We start from the raw sequence: 18,618 nt of genomic DNA, 5'->3' as shown, positions 1-18,618 counted from the left end.
TCATCACTAACACACACAGCTCATCACTCACTCACACTCACACAGCACATCTTCTTCTGCTTCTTCTTAGGCAGTCCCTGGGAACCGAGGATGACTTGCTTCCACATTAAAAATGAGTTCTCAGGTGACTGATGAGTCCAATGCGGGACCTACAGTCTCTGTCACAGGTGGGGCAGACGGTGGTTGAAGGGGCGGGTGGGCGGGGTGCTTGGGTTGACGTGCGCTGCCTTGCGCTTGGCTTCCGCTTGCTCCCGATGAAGAGACTCGAGGTGTTCGGCGCCTTCCCGGATGCTTCTCCTCCACTTTGTGCGGTCTTGGGCCAGGGATTCCCAGGTGTCAGTGGGGATGTTGCACTTTTTCAAGGAGGCTTTGAGGGTGTCCTTGAAGCGTTTCCTCTGCCCACCTGGGGCTCTCTTGCCGTGTCGGAGCTCTGAGTAGAGCGCTTGTTTTGGGAGTCTCGTATCGGGCATGCAGACAACGTGACCCGTCCATCGGAGCTGATCGAGCGTGGTCAAAGCTTCGATGCTGGGGATGTTGGCCTGAGCAAAAACACAGATGTTGGTGTGCCTATCCTGCCAATGGATTTGCAGGATCTTGCGGAGGCAGCGGTGGTGGTACCTCTCCAGTGCTTTGAGGTGCCTGCTGTACATGGTCCATGTCTCTGAGGCATACAGCAGGGCGGGTATCACTGCTGCTCTCATAGAGAGTCATAGTCATAGAGAGTCATAGAGTTTTACAGCACAGAAAGAGGCCCTTCGGCCCATCGTGTCTGCGCCGCCCATCCATCCCTGTCCAGTCTAATCCCATTTTCCAGCATTTGGTCCATAGCCTTGTATGCAATGGCATTTCAAGTGCTCATCCAAATGCTTCTTGAATGTTGTGAGGGTTCCTGCCTCCACCACCCTTTCAGGCATTGAGTTCCACATTCCAACCACCCTCTGGGTGAAAAAGTTCCTCCTCAAATCCCCTCTAAATCTCCTGCCCCTTACCCTGAATCTATGCCCCCTTGTTATTGACCCCCCCACTAAGGGGAAAAGTTCCTCTTTATCTACCCTATCTATGCCCCTCATTATTTTGTACACCTCAATCAGGTCCCCCCTCAGCCTTCTCTGCTCCAAGGAAAACAACTCCAGCCTGTCCAGCCTCTCTTCATAGCTGAGGCGCTCCATCCCAGGTAACATCCTGGTGAATCTTCTCTGCACCCTCTCCAAAGCAATCACATCCTTCCTATAGTGAGGCGACCAGAACTGCACACAGTACTCCAGCTGTGGCCTCACCAGCGTTTTGTACAGCTCCATCATAACCTCCCTGCTCTTATATTCTATGCCTCGGCTAATGAAGGCAAGTATCCCATATGCCTTTTTAACCACCTTATCTACCTGCTCCGCTGCCTTCAGGGATCTATGTACATGTACACCAAGGTCCCTCTGACCCTCTGTACTTCCTAGGGTCCTACCACTCATTGTGTATTCCCTTGCCTTATTTGTCCGTCCAAAATGCATCACCTCGCACTTTTCAGGGTTAAATTCCATTTGCCACTTTTCCGCCCATCTGACCAACCTGTTTATATCGTCCTGTAGCCGGAGGCTTTCCTCCTCGCAATTTACCACCCCACCAATTTTCGTGTCATCTGCGAACTTACTGATCATACCTTTTACATTCTCATCCAAATCATTTATGTAGATCACAAACAATAAGGGACCCAGCACCGATCCCTGAGGTACCCCACTGGACACAGGCTTCCAGTCACAAAAGCAACCTTCAACCATCACCCTCTGCCTCCTGCCACTCAGCCAGTTTAGGATCCAACGCGCCAAGGCACCCTGGATCCCATGGGCTCTTACCTTCTTGACCAGTCTCCTATGCGGGACTTTGTCAAACGCTTTACTGAAGTCCATGTAAACCACATCCACAGCATTTCCCTCATCCACCCCACTAGTCACCCCCTCGAAAAATTCGATCAGATTTGTTAGACATGATTTACCCTTGACAAAGCCATGCTGACTATCCCCGATTAATCCTTGCCTCTCCAAGTGGAGATTAATTTTGTCCCTCAGAATTTTTTCCAATAATTTCCCCACCACAGATGTTAGACTCACTGGCCTGTAATTCCCTGGTTTATCCCTGCTACCCTTCTTGAATAATGGTACTACGTTAGCTGTTCTCCAGTCCTCTGGTACATCCCCTGTGGCCAGAGAGGTTCCCCTGTAGACCATGAGCTTAGTGCCGGGTTTGAGGCCCTGGTCTTCAAACATTCTCTTCCTCAGGCGACCGAAGGCTGCACTGGCACACTGAAGGCGGTGTTGGACTTCGTCATCGACGTCTGCCCTTGTTGACAGTAGGCTCCCGAGGTATGGAAAGTGGTTCACGTTGTCCAAGGCCTTGTCGTGGATTTTGATAATCGGGGGGCAGTACTGTGTGGCGGGGGCAGGTTGGTAGAGGACCTTTGTCTTACTCATACACATACACTCACTCACACACACACACACACACACACATACATACATACATACACACACTCTCACATTCACACACACACTCACTCATACAAACACACACTTACTCATACACACACACACACAACTGTACCCTAGCATGAGTCAGCACCTGTGCAACTATACAAAAGCAAAATACTGCGGATGCTGGAAATCTGAAATAAAAACAGAAAATGCTGGAAATACTCAGCAGGTCAGGCAGCATCTGTAGAGAGAGAAACAGAGTCAATGCTTCAGACCTGAAACGTTAATTCTGTTTCTCGCTCTACAGATGCTGCCTGACCAGCTGAGTATTTCCAGCATTTTCTGTTTTTATTCCTGTGCAACTGTACCCCAGGATGGATCAGCAGCAACCTCAGGAAAGAAGAGAACACTTTCAGGAAAAAGTAGAGAGTTGTAAAGTTCTGGACACACGCTCTAAGAGCACACATGTAACAGAAAAATATTTGTAATTACAAACAAATGCGGCTTTTTATTTGCAATACCATGCAATATTGATCGTGAATTAGCGCAGGAAATGGTGAGTAAATAAGCTCTTGAAATGAGATTGGAGGAGCTGTTTGCATTAATGTGAATTGTTCCAGCTAAATCAAGAATATTAAAAAATCAATTTAGAAGCGGAGCCGGATTTTTGGCCATTGTGCGGGTGTATTGCTGAACTGAATGGAGCGGCTCATCACCACCCACCTGCAGTGAGACCCCCATCTCCGAGTCAGCCCACCAAGATAGCAAGTGACATCATGGGCTCACTCACTTTCACGTCCATCATTTTGCCTCACCTGGAGACAGGATGGAGGGAGGTGAGACCAGCGTGTTAGAGATTCCAATCACCACCTCACAAACTCTAAAATATCTTACATTGATCAAAAGAATGAGTAATGTTCATCTTACATTGTATATTTATATCCCAGCCAATCTGCTGTGGCATTGTACACGGCAAGTGGAAATATATCGGCCGTTCCTTCATCGTCGCTGGGTCAAAATCCTGGAACTCCCTCCCTAACAGCACTGTGGGAGCACCTTCACCACGCGGACTGCAGCGGTTCAAGAAGGCAGCTCACCACCACCTTCTCGAGGGCAACTAGGGATGGGCAATAAATGCTGGCCTTGCCAGTGACGCTCAGATCCCAGAACGAATAATAAATTAAACAAACCACAGGAGCATTATCCCATGTTCTACACAATGTATTATTCCGAAGCTAAATTGTAGTTGTGGGTAATCAGGCCTGGCTCTTTGATGTCACAGGGTCTAATTGCTTTAAATAAACATCTTCTGTCTAATTGCTTTAAATAAACATCTTCTGAAGCCAGCCAGAGAGTATTCTGGTCATTATCTCATTGCTGTTTGCGGGAGCTTGCTGTGCGCACATTGGTTGCTGCGTTTCCTACATTACAACAATGGCTACACTTCAAAAGTACTTCATTGGCTGTAAAGCGCTGTGGGACGTCCTGAGGTTGTGAAAGGCGCTATAGAAATGCAAGTTGTTCATTATTTCCTTGAAACCATTCATAATCATGATTATATCCACAATGTATAGACTAGCAGGCCTACCATGGGGGTTTCCTCAAATTAGCTCACGAAACATGCTCCTTTATAATTTATTGGGTAGTGGGCACCTATTGTGGCAATAGGGAAAAGCCACAGCATAGCAGGTGGCGGTTTATAAAAAGAAAGACTTGCATTTATATAGCGCCTTTCACAACCACCGGACGTCCCAAAACGCTTTACAGCCAATGAAGTACTTTTTGGAGTGTAGCCACTGTTGTAAGCTGGGAAACGCGGCAGCCAATTTGCGCACAGCAAGCTCCCACAAACAGCAATGTGATAATGACCAGATAATCTGTTTTAGTGATGTTGATTGAGGGATAAGTATTGGCCAGGACACTGGGGATAACTCCCCTGCTCTTCTTCGAAATAGTGCCATGGGATCACCTGAGAGAGCAGATGGGGCCTCGGTTTAACGTCTCACCCGAAAGACGGCACCTCCGACAGTGCAGCGCTCCCCTCAGCACTGCACTGGAGCGTCAGCCTAGATTTTTGTGCTCAAGTCTCTGGAGTGGGGCTATGAACCCACGACCTTCTGACTCAGAGGCGAGGGTGCTACCCACTGAGCCACAGCTGACACTACCATGGAGCTGGGGAGGCAATAATTTTTAAGTTATTTTAGCATGGGAGAAATCTGGCTTGAGCCACAGATGATGCAACAATTTATTTATTTGGTGGGCACTGGGAAAACCCAGCACAGTTGAAATTAATAATTTATAATTGCTTTAATATTTAATCATTAGCAGAAAAATATCTTCAGCTTTGAAGTCAGCCAACAGAACACAAAACAAAATGGTGAGTGGACCTGGGTGGCTCACTCCACAGCCCCACCAGTGATGGGAGGGCTGAATAGCAGGCATCAGAGTGTTACACTGCATGATAGGAGCAGACATTACTGTTGGACTTTAGAGGTTAACTTTAGGGGTTACTGAATGTGTGGCTAAGTGGGCATGACAAAAAGGAAGTCTCAAGAATTTTAATATATTACAGATAATTATAATAAATGATTAGAGGTAATTATTATGCATATCGTATAAGCCCTCAGAAACACCCTGCTGAAATTGGACTAAAATACAGCTGTAGAATGCTGCAGCCGTACTAGTGATGGATTGGGGTGTGTGCCAGTGGATTGCTGGGCATAAATACAGCTAGACACAAGAACGTAAAGAGCTTGGAATGGTGCAAGACCATTCGGCCCAACAAGTCCACTCCTTCCACAGTCCATTCACAGACTATTCCAATGCTCTTCTGGGCGGCTTCTCACCCTGCACCTTCCCTAAACTGCAGCTCATCCAAAACTCTGCTGCCCGTGTCCTAACTCGCACCAAGTCCCGTTCACCCATCACCCCTGTGCTCGCTTGACTTACATTGGCTTCCGGTCCGGCAACGCCTCGATTTTAATATTCACATCTTTGTTTTCAAATCCCTCCGTGGCCTCGCCTCTCCCTATCTCCTCCAGCCCTACAACCCCCCCGAGATCTCTGCGCTCCGCCTATTCTGGCTTCTTGCGCATCCCCGATTTTCATCGCTCCACCATTGGCGGTTGTGCCTTCAGCCGCCGAGGCCCTTAGCTCTGGAATTCCCTCCCTAAACCCTCTCCACCTCTCTACCTTTCCTCCTTTAAGACGCTCCTTAAAACCTACCTCGTTGACCCAGCTTTGGGTCCCCTGCCCAAATATTTCATGTAGCTCGGTGTCAAACTTTGTTTGAAAATCGCTTCTGTGAAGCGCCTTGGGATGTTTTACGATGTTAAAGGCGCTCTATAAATGCAAGTTGTTGTTGTATGACTACCTCAGCCATGAATTTCTCCTCCATCTAAGCTAAGATCCTTACACTCTTTCCCTAACTCCCAGGCGAGTAAAACAGATCTATTAATATCGCCGTAACACTCAACCTACTTTCTCAACAGTTTATTTTTAATGGCACAAAATGACCCACAATTAACTACTTTTCCAGGGAATTTGTATCCTTTGGGAAAAAATATTCTAATTTCTGACTCTGCTCGAAGCTTGTAAATTTTATGGGTGTATTCTCAATCTTTGTTCTCACTTCTCAAGCTAAACAACCTGCTTGTCAATACTTCATAGAGTCATAGAGTCATAGAGTCATAGAGTAATACAGCACGGATAGAGGCCCTTCGGCCCATCGTGTCCGCGCCGGCCATCAAGCCCTGTCTAATCTAATCCCATATTCCAGCATTTGGCCCGTAGCCTTGTATGCTATGGCATTTCAAGTGCACATCCAAATGCTTCTTAAATGTTGTGAGGGTTTCTGCCTCCACAACCCTTTCAGGCAGTGAGTTCCAGACTCCAACCACCCTCTGGGTGAAAAAGTTCTTTCTCAAATCCCCTCTAAACCTCCCGCCCTTTACCTTGAATCTATGCCCCCTAGTTATCGACCCCTCTACTAAGGGAAAAAGCTCCTCAGCATCCATCCTATCTATGCCCCTCATAATTTTGTACACCTCAATCATGTCCCCCCTCAGCCTCCTCAGCTCCAAGGAAAACAAACCCAACCTGCCCAGTCTCTCTTCATAGCTGAAGCGCTCCAGCCCTGGTAACATCCTGGTGAACCTCCTCTGCACCCTCTCTAACGCGATCACATCCTTCCTGTAGTGTGGCGACCAGAACTGCACACAATATTCCAGCTGTGGCCTAACCAGTGTTTTATACAGCTCCATCATAACCTCCTTGCTCTTATATTCAATGCCTCGGCTAATGAAGGCAAGTATCCCATATGCCTTTTTTACCACCTTATCCACCTGTTCCGCCGCCTTCAGGGATCTGTGTACTTGCACACCCAGATCCCTCTGACCCTCCGTCTTGCCTAGGGTCTTTCCATTCATTGTGTATTCCTTTGCCTTGTTAGTCCCCCCAAAGTGCATCACCTCGCACTTTTCCGGGTTAAATTCCATTTGCCACTGTTCCGCCCATCTGACCAACCCATCTATATCGTCCTGCAGACTGAGGCTACCCTCCTCGCTATTTACCACCCTACCAATTTTTGTATCATCCGCGAACTTACTGATCATACCCTTTACATTCATATCCAAGTCATTAATGTAGACCACAAACAGCAAGGGACCCAGCACCGATCCCTGTGGTACCCCACTGGCCACAGGCTTCCAGTCACAAAAACAACCTTCGACCATCACCCTCTGCCTTCTGCCACTAAGCCAGTTTTGTATCCAATGTGCCAAGGCACCCTGGATTCCATGGGCTCTTACCTTCTTGACCAGTCTCCTGTGCGGGACTTTATCGAAGGCCTTACTGAAATCCATGTATACCACATCCACTGCGTTACCCTCATCCACACACCTAGTCACCCCCTCAAAAAATTCAATCAAATTAGTCAGACATGATCTTCCCTTGACAAAGCCATGTTGACTATCCCTGATTAATCCTTGCCTCTCCAAGTGGAGACAAATTTTGTCCCTCAGGATTTTTTCCAATAATTTTCCTACCACTGATGTTAGGCTCACTGGCCTGTAGTTCCCCGGTTTTTCCCTACTACCCTTCTTGAATAATGGTACTACATTAGCGGTTCTCCAGTCCTCTGGCACATCCCCTGTGGCCAGAGAGGTCCTGAATATATGTGTTAGAGCCCCCGCAATCTCCTCCTTTGCCTCACACAGCAGCCTGGGATACATTTCATCCGGGCCTGGGGATTTATCCATTTTTAGGCCAGCTAAAACCGCCAATACCTCCCCCCGCTCGATGTTAATATGTTCGAGCATATCACAGTCCCCCCGCCCTATTTCTATGTCTACATCGTCCTTCTCCATAGTGAAAACAGACGCAAAAAATTCATTCAGAACCCCTCCTACATCTTCCGGCTCCACACACAGATTGCCACTTTTGTCCCTAATGGGCCCTATTTTTTCCCTAGTTATCCTCTTACCCTTAATATACTTATAAAACATCTTCGGATTTTCCTTTATTTTGCTTGCCAGTGTTATTTCATGGCCCCTCCTTGATCTCCTAATTTCTTTTTTAAGTATCCCCCTGCACTTTTTGTACTCCTCTAGGGCTTCCTCCGTCTTTAGCCTTTTGTATCTACCAAAAGCCCTCCTTTTTTTCCTAATCCATTCCCGTATATCCCCTGACATCCAAGGTTCCCTGTGGTTTTTGGAACCACCCTTGACCTTTACGGGAACATGTTGCCATTGTATGATCTCAATCTCCCTTCTGAAAGCCTCCCATTGCTCCGATGCGGATTTTCCTACAAGTAGCTGATCCCAGTCCATTTTGGCCAGATCCTGCCTTATCCTATTAAAATCGGCCTTCCCCCAATTTAGAACCTTTATTTCCGGCCCATCCCTGTCCTTTTCCATGGCCACCTTAAATCTTACCATATTATGGTCACTATCACCAAAGTGCTCACCTACTAGCACTTTTTCCACTTGGCCGGCCACATTCCCTAGAATTAGGTCCAGTACCGCCCCCTCTCTTGTAGGACTTTCTACATGCTGGCTCAAAAAGCTCTCCTGGATGCACTTTAAGAATTCTACACCCTCTGAGCCTTTCACACTCTGACTATCCCAGTTAATATTGGGGAAGTTGAAATCCCCCATTATTATTACCCTATTATTTGCACATTTCTCTGAGATTTGCCTACATATCTGTTCCTCTATCTCCCCCTGACTGTTTGGAGGCCTATAGTACACTCCCAGCAAAGTGCTTGCCCCCTTTTTGTTTTTAAGCTCCACCCATATGGCCTCATTGGAGGACCCTGCTAATATATCATCCCTCCTTACTGCAGTAATTGACTCCTTAATTAATATTGCGACACCCCCTCCTCTTATACCTCCCCCTCTGTCTCGCCTGAAGATTCTGTACCCCGGAATATTGAGCTGCCAGTCTTGCCCTTCCCTCAACCATGTCTCCGTGATAGCAACAATATCATACTCCCATGTGTTTATCAACACCTTCAGTTCATCCACCTTATTCGCAAGACTCCTTGCATTAAAATAGATGCCATCCAGCCTTGCCCTTATATATTTGCCCTGTCTACCAAGCTGACTTGTTTTTTTCTCTATAATTGGCAGCACATCCCCCCCTATTTCAGCTCCCCTCTGTATCCCATCCCCCTGCCAAGTTAGTTTAAACCCCCCCCAACAGTGCTAGCAAACCTCCTTATAACATCTACCTTATAAAGGCCGGCATCATGTGCCTTGTCTCCAGCAAAAATAAGGCCAGTTGCCTGAGTCCCTCACCCAAGCCTATTCCCTGAAGACGTGGAATCACACTTGACGCTCTTCTCCAAACTCTTTCAAGTGGAAAGCTGATCGGGTATGCACAACCGGCTGAGGATTTCTGCTGAGGAATGATCGCAGATGAAAATCTGGCGGCTGTCAAGCGTGCGTGGGAAGGAGTTGGCCATCTGTGGGGAATTGAGAATAAAAGAGGGGATAAGGCTTATACATTTCTGAAAGAAAATTATTCAAGCCAGGATTCCTGCTTCTGATCAGCGGCTGCTGCTAAGAGCAATTGCCTGTTTGCGGGCATGGGGCCAGGGCAGGGAAAGGTCGGCCGTGTTGCCTTCCACAGTCAAATAGCCTGCCAGCTTACTCATGAAGAATGGTCATTTTGACGAGGTGCGGGTGGTGTTTGTGCAAGACCCCAAGATGAATAAATGCTTCCAGGAGAGGAGGGGGCAGCATTTGAAAAAAAAAGATAGTAAACCATCAAAGGATTTCATTGTTTTCTTGATATAGTTTCACGCCTTGGAATACTCCAGGGCAGTGCTGAGGGAGTGCTGCACTGTCGGAGGTGCCGTCTTTCAGGTGAGACGTTAAACTGAGGCCCCGTCTGCCCTCTCAGGTAGACGTAGAAGAGCCCATGGATATTATTTTGAAAAAGAGCAGGGGAGCTCTCCCCGGTGTCCTGGCCAATATTACATTTTTAAATTCATTCTTGGGATCTGGGTGTCGCTGGCAAGGCCAGCATTTATTGCCCATCCCTAATTGCCCTCGAGAAGGTGGTGGTGAGCTGCCTTCTTGAACCGCTGCAGTCCGTGTGGTGATGGTACTCCCATAGTGCTGTTAGGGACAGAGCCCCAGGAGTTTCACCCAGTGACAATGAGGGAACAGCAATATATTTCCAAGTCAGGATGGCCTGTAACTTGGAGGGGAACTTGGAGGTGGTGGTGTTCCCATGCGCCTGCTGCCCTTGTCCTTCTAGGTGGCAGAGGTTGCGGGTTTGGGAGGTGCTGCCGAAGAAGCCTTGGCGAGTTGCTGCAGTGACTCTTGTAGATGGTACACACATAAGAACATAAGAAATAGGAGCAGGAGTCGGCCATTCGGCCCCACGAGCCTGCTCCGCCATTCAATAAGATCATGGCTGATCTTCTACCTCATCTCCACTTTCCCGCTCTATCCCCATATCCCTTGATTCACTTAATATCCGGTGGTGGAGGAAGTGAATATTTAAGGTGGTGGATGGGGTGCCAATCAAACGGGCTGCTTTGTCGTGGATGGTGTCAAACTCCTTGAGTGTTGTTGGAGCTGCACTCATCCAGGCAAGTGGAGAGTATTCCATTACACTCCTGACATGTGCCTTGTAGATGGTGGAAAGGCTTTGGGAAGTCAGGAGGTGAGACACTCTCCGCAGAATACACAGCCTCTGACCCACTCTTGTTGTCACAGTATTTATGTGGCTGGTCCAGTTAAGTTTCTGGTCAATGGTTACCCCCAGGATGTTGATGGTGGGCAAATCTCTGCTGTTCATGTTGCACTACGTCCTGCACACCTATCACCCACGTCCTTGCTGATCTTCTACCAATGCATTCAATTAAAAATCCTGGTCCTTATTTAAAATTCCTTCATGGCCTTGCACCTCCTTACCTCTCCAATCTCCACCAGTCCTATAATCCCTTTCAACTGCTCCATTCCTCTGACTCCAGACTCTTAATTATTCCTCTTTCCCTGCCTCCCCCTCCCAGTGATGGCAGAGCTTTCAGTTGCCTTGGTCCTATTCCCTTGGGATTCCTTCCCTAAACTTCTCCATCTTTAAAAAAACCATCTCGAATCCCATCTCTTCAACCAAGCTTTCAGTCACCCCACCTAATTTCTCTATACTTGCTCAGTGTCTATCCCTTACTCCAGGAGCTATTTCATTATGTTAAAATCACTATACAAGTTCAGTTCGATAGCAAAATACTGCAGATGCTGGAAATCCGAAATAACAACAGAAAATGCTGGAAAAACTCAGCAGGCCAGGCAACATCTGTGGAGAGAAAATAGAGTCAACGTTTCGGGTCAAACCCTTTGTCAAGACTGGAAAAGCACAGGAAATGAAAGATTAAAAGGCCAGGCTGGGAGAGAACAAAAGAGAAGTGAAGAGACATTAAGAGGTATTCAAAACGAGACGAGATGGTGACAGGACTAGTGGAGACAAAAGACGGCTCTAGATGAGGTGTGAAATGCGCTGGCAGAATGAGAGACAGCTGCCATGTGGGAGAGAGAAAAAGGGGGGGAGGGCCAAAACAAAGGTGTGGATAAAAAATAAGTAAAAATGTAATGGAGGCCGAGGTTATGATCTGAAATTGTTGAACTCGATATTGAGTCCGGAAGGCTGTAAAGTGCCTAATCGGAAGATGAGGTGACGTTCCTCGAGCTTACGTGGAACAATGCAAGAGCCCGAGTACAGTGAGGTCTGAGTGGGAATGGGGCGGTGAATTAAAATGACAGGCGACCGGAAGCTCGGGGTCGCCCTTACGGACTGAACGGAAGTGTTCCGCAAAGCGGTCACCCAATCTGGTCAACTGATACAAGTTCAGTTGTTGTTGTCATCATGGTTTAACTTGAGGTACTGTTCTGGATTTCGCCTTTCTGAATGGTTTACTATCTTATATACATCTGTAAGGTCATCTCTCAGTTGCCACCTTTCAAAGGCGAAGAGCCCAAGTTTCTCCAGTCTTTCCTCAATATCTGAATCCTCTGAGACTAAGGATCAGTTTTGCAAGTCTTCTCCGCATTGCCTCCAGGACTTGAATGTTTTTCACGTGTGTCGGTGGCCAAAACTGGGCGCAATACTCAAGGTGCGGTCTGATCATAGCGCTGTGCAACTTCAGCATGTCATCTTCTGGGAAAGCCGAGATAAATCAGAGGCAATCTGTCTTTGTGCCACTCCGCCCGCCTCGCCATTACGCCAGCGATCACCAGGTGCATATATCTTTGCATTTGCAAAGGCAATTTCTGACCCTTGTGAAAGCAAAGAAAAAGCATTTGGGAAGTAAAAAAAAAACAAGCATCTTTCTCATTTTTAAAAGCGTGGCAAAACTCCCAAGATTGAGAAGCGTTTCCGATTATTACACAAATTATTCTCGTGCTGTTGAATCCTGATGAACACTCAACCTCCTTTGCCAAGAGATGCGCTGTGCTCTTGGCACCGAGTGACAGTTGGATCAGAATTTCCATAAAATCTAGATAAAATTGGTCAATTAGCACATCTTTTCACCACAATTCATTTAGCATTCATTCAGAAATTCATGCGACACAAAAACAACAGATAACACTTAAGAGAAACATATACTTTGCAACAGGAGAGATTAGAATTCTGATGTGCAATTGTTTCCGGGAGAAATTTGGCAGTGGAATCGACTGCATTTAGAGTAAAAGAAAGGCTTGCATTCATATAGCGCCTGGCACGAACACCGGACGCCCCAGAGTGCTGTAGAGCCAATGAAAATAAGAATATAAGAACATAAGAAATAGGAGCAGGAGTCGGCCCTTCGAGCCTGCTCTGCCATTCAATGAGATCGTGGCTGATCTTCTGCCTCAACTCCATTCACCGGCCCTATCGCCATATCCCTTGATGCCTTTACTAGTCAGAAATCTATCAACTTCTGTTTTGAATATACCCAATGACTGAGCCTCCACAGCCCTCTGCGGTAGAGAATTCCAAAGATTCACCACCCTCTGTGTGAAGAAATTTCTTCTCATCTCAGTCCTGAATGGCCTACCCTTTATCCTGAGGCTGTGGCCCCTGGTTCTAGACTCCCCAGCCAAGGGAAACATTCTCCCAGCGTCCACCCTATTAAGCCCTGTAATAATTTTGTATGCTTCAATGAGATCCCCTCTCATTTTTCTGAATTCAAGAGAATACAGGCCTAGTTTACTCAATCTCTTCTCATACTACAGTCCCGCTATCCCAGGAATCAATCTCCTGAACGTTCGTTGCACTCCCTCTGTGGCAAGTATATCCTTCCTTGGGTAAGGAGACCAAAATTGTACACAGTGAAGTACTATTTGAAGTGTAGTCACTGTTGTAATGTAGGAAACGCGGCAGCCAATTTGCGCACAGCAAGCTCCCACAAACAGCCATGTGATAATGACCAGATCATCTGTTTTTTTTTTAGTGATGTTGATTGAGGGATAAATATTGGCCAGGACACCGGGGATAACTCCCCTGCTCGTCTTCAAAAGAGTGCCACGGGTCTTTTAACATCCACCTGAGAGAGCAGACGGGGCCTCAATTTAACATCTCATCGGAAAGAGGGCACCTCTGACAGTGCAGCACTTGAGGTCAGTCTAGGGTTTTGTGCTACAGAATTACTGGAGTGGGACTTGAATCCACAACCTTCGGACACCAGAAGGATGAAGAGTGCTACCCACTGAGCCACAGCTGACACTGAGCATTCAAGAAGAGTGGTGCTGTGGGATAGGAGGAGCTAACACATTCTTTTATGTATCCTGCAATTTCCATATTTGACAAATTTGCACCATTAGGGAATAATCCTTAATCAAAAGTCTCCTCTGCAGAGCCTAGGAGACAAACATTTTATCCAACATAAATTAGAGAGAAACACTCCGTCAATGTCAGTGACAGGCAGGGAGATTCATGTAGAGCATATCCACTGCCTGGTGTTGACTGCCTTATACAGTAGTTAATCTTTTTACTGAACTAAAGTTGCAATTAGCCGTGCGTGTAAGAATATACAAAAATAGTGAATAGGAAAAGGCTGCTTGGTCCATTGCCAATGGGCCATGCACAATTTGCATTGTTGAGGTCTTGTAACCATTTAAATTTGTTGTTTTCTGCAGTAGCATGTGGTGCATTGTTATTCTACGTAATGGGAATGAATGGCAAGTAGCTTCGTGTCAGCAGTGGCTCAATGGACACTCCCAGTGCTAGTAGTGAGGGAGTGCCGCACTGTCAGAGGTGTTGTCTTTCAGACGAGATGTTAAACCGAGGCCCCGTCTGCTCTCTCAGGTGGGCATAAAAGATCCCATGCCACTATTTTGAAGAAGAGCAGGGGAGTTCTCCCCGGTGTCCTGGCCAATATTTATCCCACAAAAAACAGATGATCAGGTCATTATCTCATTGCTGTTTTTGGGAGCTTGCTGTGCATAATTTGGCTGCCATGTTTCCTACATTACGACAGTGACTACACTTCCAAAGTACTTCATTGGCTGTAAATCACTTCTGATGTCCTGTGGTTGTGTAAGGCACTATATAAATGCAAATCACTAATAGGGTACAGCACGAATGTCCAAATTGAGGCCTGAGGGCCATATGAAGCTCCCATTCCCTGCCAATCCAGCCCTCAAAACCTAGGCAACTTGTCCTGTTTCTACTTGGTGTACACCAGTGTGCACCAATGGGAAGTGTCTCTGACGGTGTGTACCAATGGGAAGTGACCAATGGGAAGTGACTCTGAAGGTGTGCACCAATGGGAAGTGACTCTGAAGGTGTGCACTAATGGGAAGTGACATTCAGAAGGTGAGCACCAATGGGAAGTGACTCTGAAGGTGTGCACTAATGGGAAGTGACACTCAGAAGGTGAGCACCAATGGGAAGTGACTCTGAAGGTGTGCACCAATGGCAAGTGACACTCAGAAGGTGTGCACCAATGGGAAGTGACACTCAGAAGGTGTGCACCAATGGGAAGTGACACTCAGAAGGTGTGCACCAATGGGAAGTGACACTCAGAAGGTGTGCACCAATGGGAAGTGACACTCAGAAGGTGTGCACCAATGGGAAGTGACACTCAGAAGGTGAGCACCAATGGGAAGTGACTCTGAAGGTGTGCACTAATGGGAAGTGACTCTGAAGGTGAGCACCAATGGGAAGTGACTCTGAAGGTGTGCACTAATGGGAAGTGACACTCAGAAGGTGTGCACCAATGGGAAGGGACACTCAGAAGGTGTGCACCAATGGGAAGTGACACTCAGAAGGTGTGCACCAATGGAATCTTACAGCACAGGAGACATTTGGCCCATCGTGCCTGTGCCGGCTCTTTGAAAGAGCTGCCCAATTTAGTCCCACGCCCCAGCTTTTTCCCTATAATGCTGCAAATGAGTCCTCTTCAAGTACATGTCCAATTGCCTTTTGAAAGTTCCTATGGAATCTGATACCAGCATTCTTCCACGGTAGTGCATTCCAGATCTTAACAGGCCTCTGTGTGGAAAAAAATCTCATTCCACCTCTTGTTCTTTTGCCAATTATTTTAAATCTGTGACCTCTGGTTGCGACCCACTTTTCAGAAGAAATGGTTTCTCCTTACTTGCTCTATCAAAACCCCCTCAGCATTTTGAATACCTCTACTAGGTCTCCCCTTCATGCCTGCTTGAGAATCAAAAGAAAAAAATCGTTGCAACTTGCTCGAAGCTTGTAGATGCAGGGTTGTCTGAAAATCACAATTGTGACTTTAATTTCTGTATGCTGGAATTGCCTGATGGGTAGAAAAGGTCCACATCGTCCAGCAATGTGAAATCCAGCTGACTGGCCATTGTAGCCAGGCTGAGCACTCAGAGCCAGAAGAAGCAGCAGCACATGAACAGCCCCGCTCCTGACCTTATGACAGAGGGAAGGTCACTGGTGAAGCAGATGAAGATGGTTGGGCCTGAGGAAGTTCCTGGGGTGCTCCTGCAGTGATATCCTGGGTCTGTGATGACTAACCTTCAATAACCATGACCATCTTCCTTTGTGTCAGGTCTGACTCCAGCCACTGGAGGGTTTTCACTTTGGCCTCAGTTTTGCGAGGGTTCCTTGGTACCAGATTCTGGTCGAATACCGCCTTGATGTCAAGAGCACTTGCTCTCACCTCTCTGGCACTCAGCTCTTGTGCCCATGTCCAGATCAAGGCTGCAACAAGGTCATCTGTTTTTTTCTTGGTGTTATTGGGTCAGGGAGGAGTGTTGGCTAAGACAAAAGGAGAACACCCCTGCTCTTCATCAAGTAGTGCCACGGGATCTTTAACATCTACCTGAACAGGAGAGTAGAAATCTGGAACGCTCGCCCCCAAAAGGCTGTGGCCTCTTGCACATCCCCAATTTTAATCGCTTCACCATTGTCGGCCATGCCTTCAGCTGCCGAGGACCTAAGCTCTGGAATTTCCTCCCTAAACTTCTCTGCCTCTCTTTCCTCCTTTAAGACACTCCTTAAAACCTACCTCTTTGACCAAGCCCTAATATCTCCTTATGTGGCTCGGTGTCAAATTTTGTTTGATAACACTCCTGTGAAGCGCCTTGGGACTTTTACTACGTTAAAGGTGCTATATAAATGCAACTTGTTGTTGTGGACACTAGGACAAACGGAGTGACATGAATCTTGCCATTCATGTAGAAATGACTTGTGAAATAACACTGGACGGCCTGCTGATGGCGCTGTCCAGGGAGAGTATAAATACTCGGGCACCGGCCCAGCTTGCTCAGGACATTTTGTAAACAGGAACTAGTGAAGGACAACTAGATCTCCATGTTGTAAAACAGTTGATTAAAGCCTTGTTTAATACTCAGACCAAGTGCCTAGTAGTTTTCTTACGTCACGGAGGTTTCAAGAGTGAGACCGGTAAGATTTTTGTTAGGCAAGAGTATGAAGGGATATGGAGAAAAGGCAGGCGAATGACACTGAGGTACAGATCAGCCATGATCTAGCTACTTGAATGGCAGATCAGGCTTGAGGGGATGAATGAATCGCCTGCTCAGGCAGGGTCACAGTTTAATGCCTCACCTGAAGGATTGTCCCTACAACAATGCAGCACTCCATCAGTACTGCACTGGAGCTCAAACGCTGGCATCTAGCTCTTTCCTATTCTAGTGACCAAATTGCCACCCAACTGAGGCAAGCAGATACATAATTATTTCCATTAAAAAAAACCTCAACATTTTGGTTTGTAAATGTTATTCTTTTGTGCAGTGCAGGTAATAATTCAGATAACTTCAGGCAGAACATCTTAATATATTTTTTTTCTTCCTGCCAATTTTCTCTGGCAATTTGAATATCTTAATAATTGATTCCAGTAAACATCAATCTGAAAACGCTAATGGGTCTCGAGGAAACAAGTTGGCTCGACAATTACTGTGGATATGAAGACAGCTACAGGCAGTGCTTGGCTCCGTCGGAGTCAGACGGATATTTTAAACAGATTTTATTGTGCTCAAGTGGTGGAAGTTGCTCAGAATTAATTAATGTTGACACCACAGTGATGAAGAAGGGACTTATTTTTGCAGTTGTTGTGGGGGCTCATGGACTTTGGAGGGAGACTGTGTCCTTTATTCACTGAGGAAACAACATAGACACACACAAATATAAATTCAATACAATGATCCTTATCTAGGGGTATGGTAGTGTAGTGGTTAGGATACTGGACTAGCAGTCCAGAGGTTGAGAGTCCGGATCACATCACGGCAAGTTGTAATTCAATAAATCCGATTAACTCGCAGACTGGCTCCAGCAAAAATGAAAGTTGCTAGATTGTTATAAAAACCCAACTGATTCATCCAACTCACGCTTTTCAGGAAAGGGAACCTGCCACCCCAATCTGGTTGGTGTAAACATGACTCCGGTTCCATGCTACACAGTTGACTCAATGCTCTCTGAGATGGACTAGCGAGCTGTCCTTCTGGGCAATGGATGTGGCCGTGACAGCACTGTCCACATCCGAACAAATAACTTAAAAAAAAAGATATCCATCATCTGGCACAGAGCAACATGATAACCTTTCCAACAAGGTTCATTCAGAAGTTGAAAGTCACCTAGAACAGTTTTTTTACAAATTAATTCACAGGATGTGGGCGTCACTGGCCAGGCCGGCATTTATTGCTCATCCCTAGTACAGGAAACTCTTTTTTATCCGGCACCGACGTGGTGCCGGTTTATCAAAAAGTCTGGATTACAGGGAGTTATAGTTAAAAGGTACGAGAGCTCCGTACACAGCAACAAATCCAGGCTTCCCTGTTGCTTAGCAACAGCTGCAAGAACCCCGGCCACAGACCAAGCGTCCCTGTTGCTTAGCAACAAGTGCAGAAACCCCCGATTACACAGCCACAGATCCAGGAACGGCCACTAATATGAAGAAAAACTTAACTGAACCTACTCCTGAATTTTGCCGGTTAACCGAGATTTCCGGTTGTGGGTGCCGGTAAATTGAGAGTTTCCTGTAGTCTTTGAGAAGGGGGTGGTGAGCCTTCTCCTTGAACCGCTGCAGTCTGTGTGGTGAAGGTGCTCCCACAATAGGTGGCCAGGTAGTCGAGCGCCAGTGTATTGGCTTTACCCGGGAATGGGTGTCTGAGACCTACTCTTAACAGATTTAATCTCTCTCCTTCCTTGGTGCTGGTGGGGGTGGGGGTGC

This window comes from Somniosus microcephalus, chromosome 29 (assembly GCF_052327205.1).
Source record: "Somniosus microcephalus isolate GS21.2 chromosome 29, FLI_Smic_1.0, whole genome shotgun sequence".
Lineage (NCBI taxonomy): Eukaryota > Metazoa > Chordata > Chondrichthyes > Squaliformes > Somniosidae > Somniosus > Somniosus microcephalus.
Note: the sequence above shows the minus strand (reverse complement) of the source record.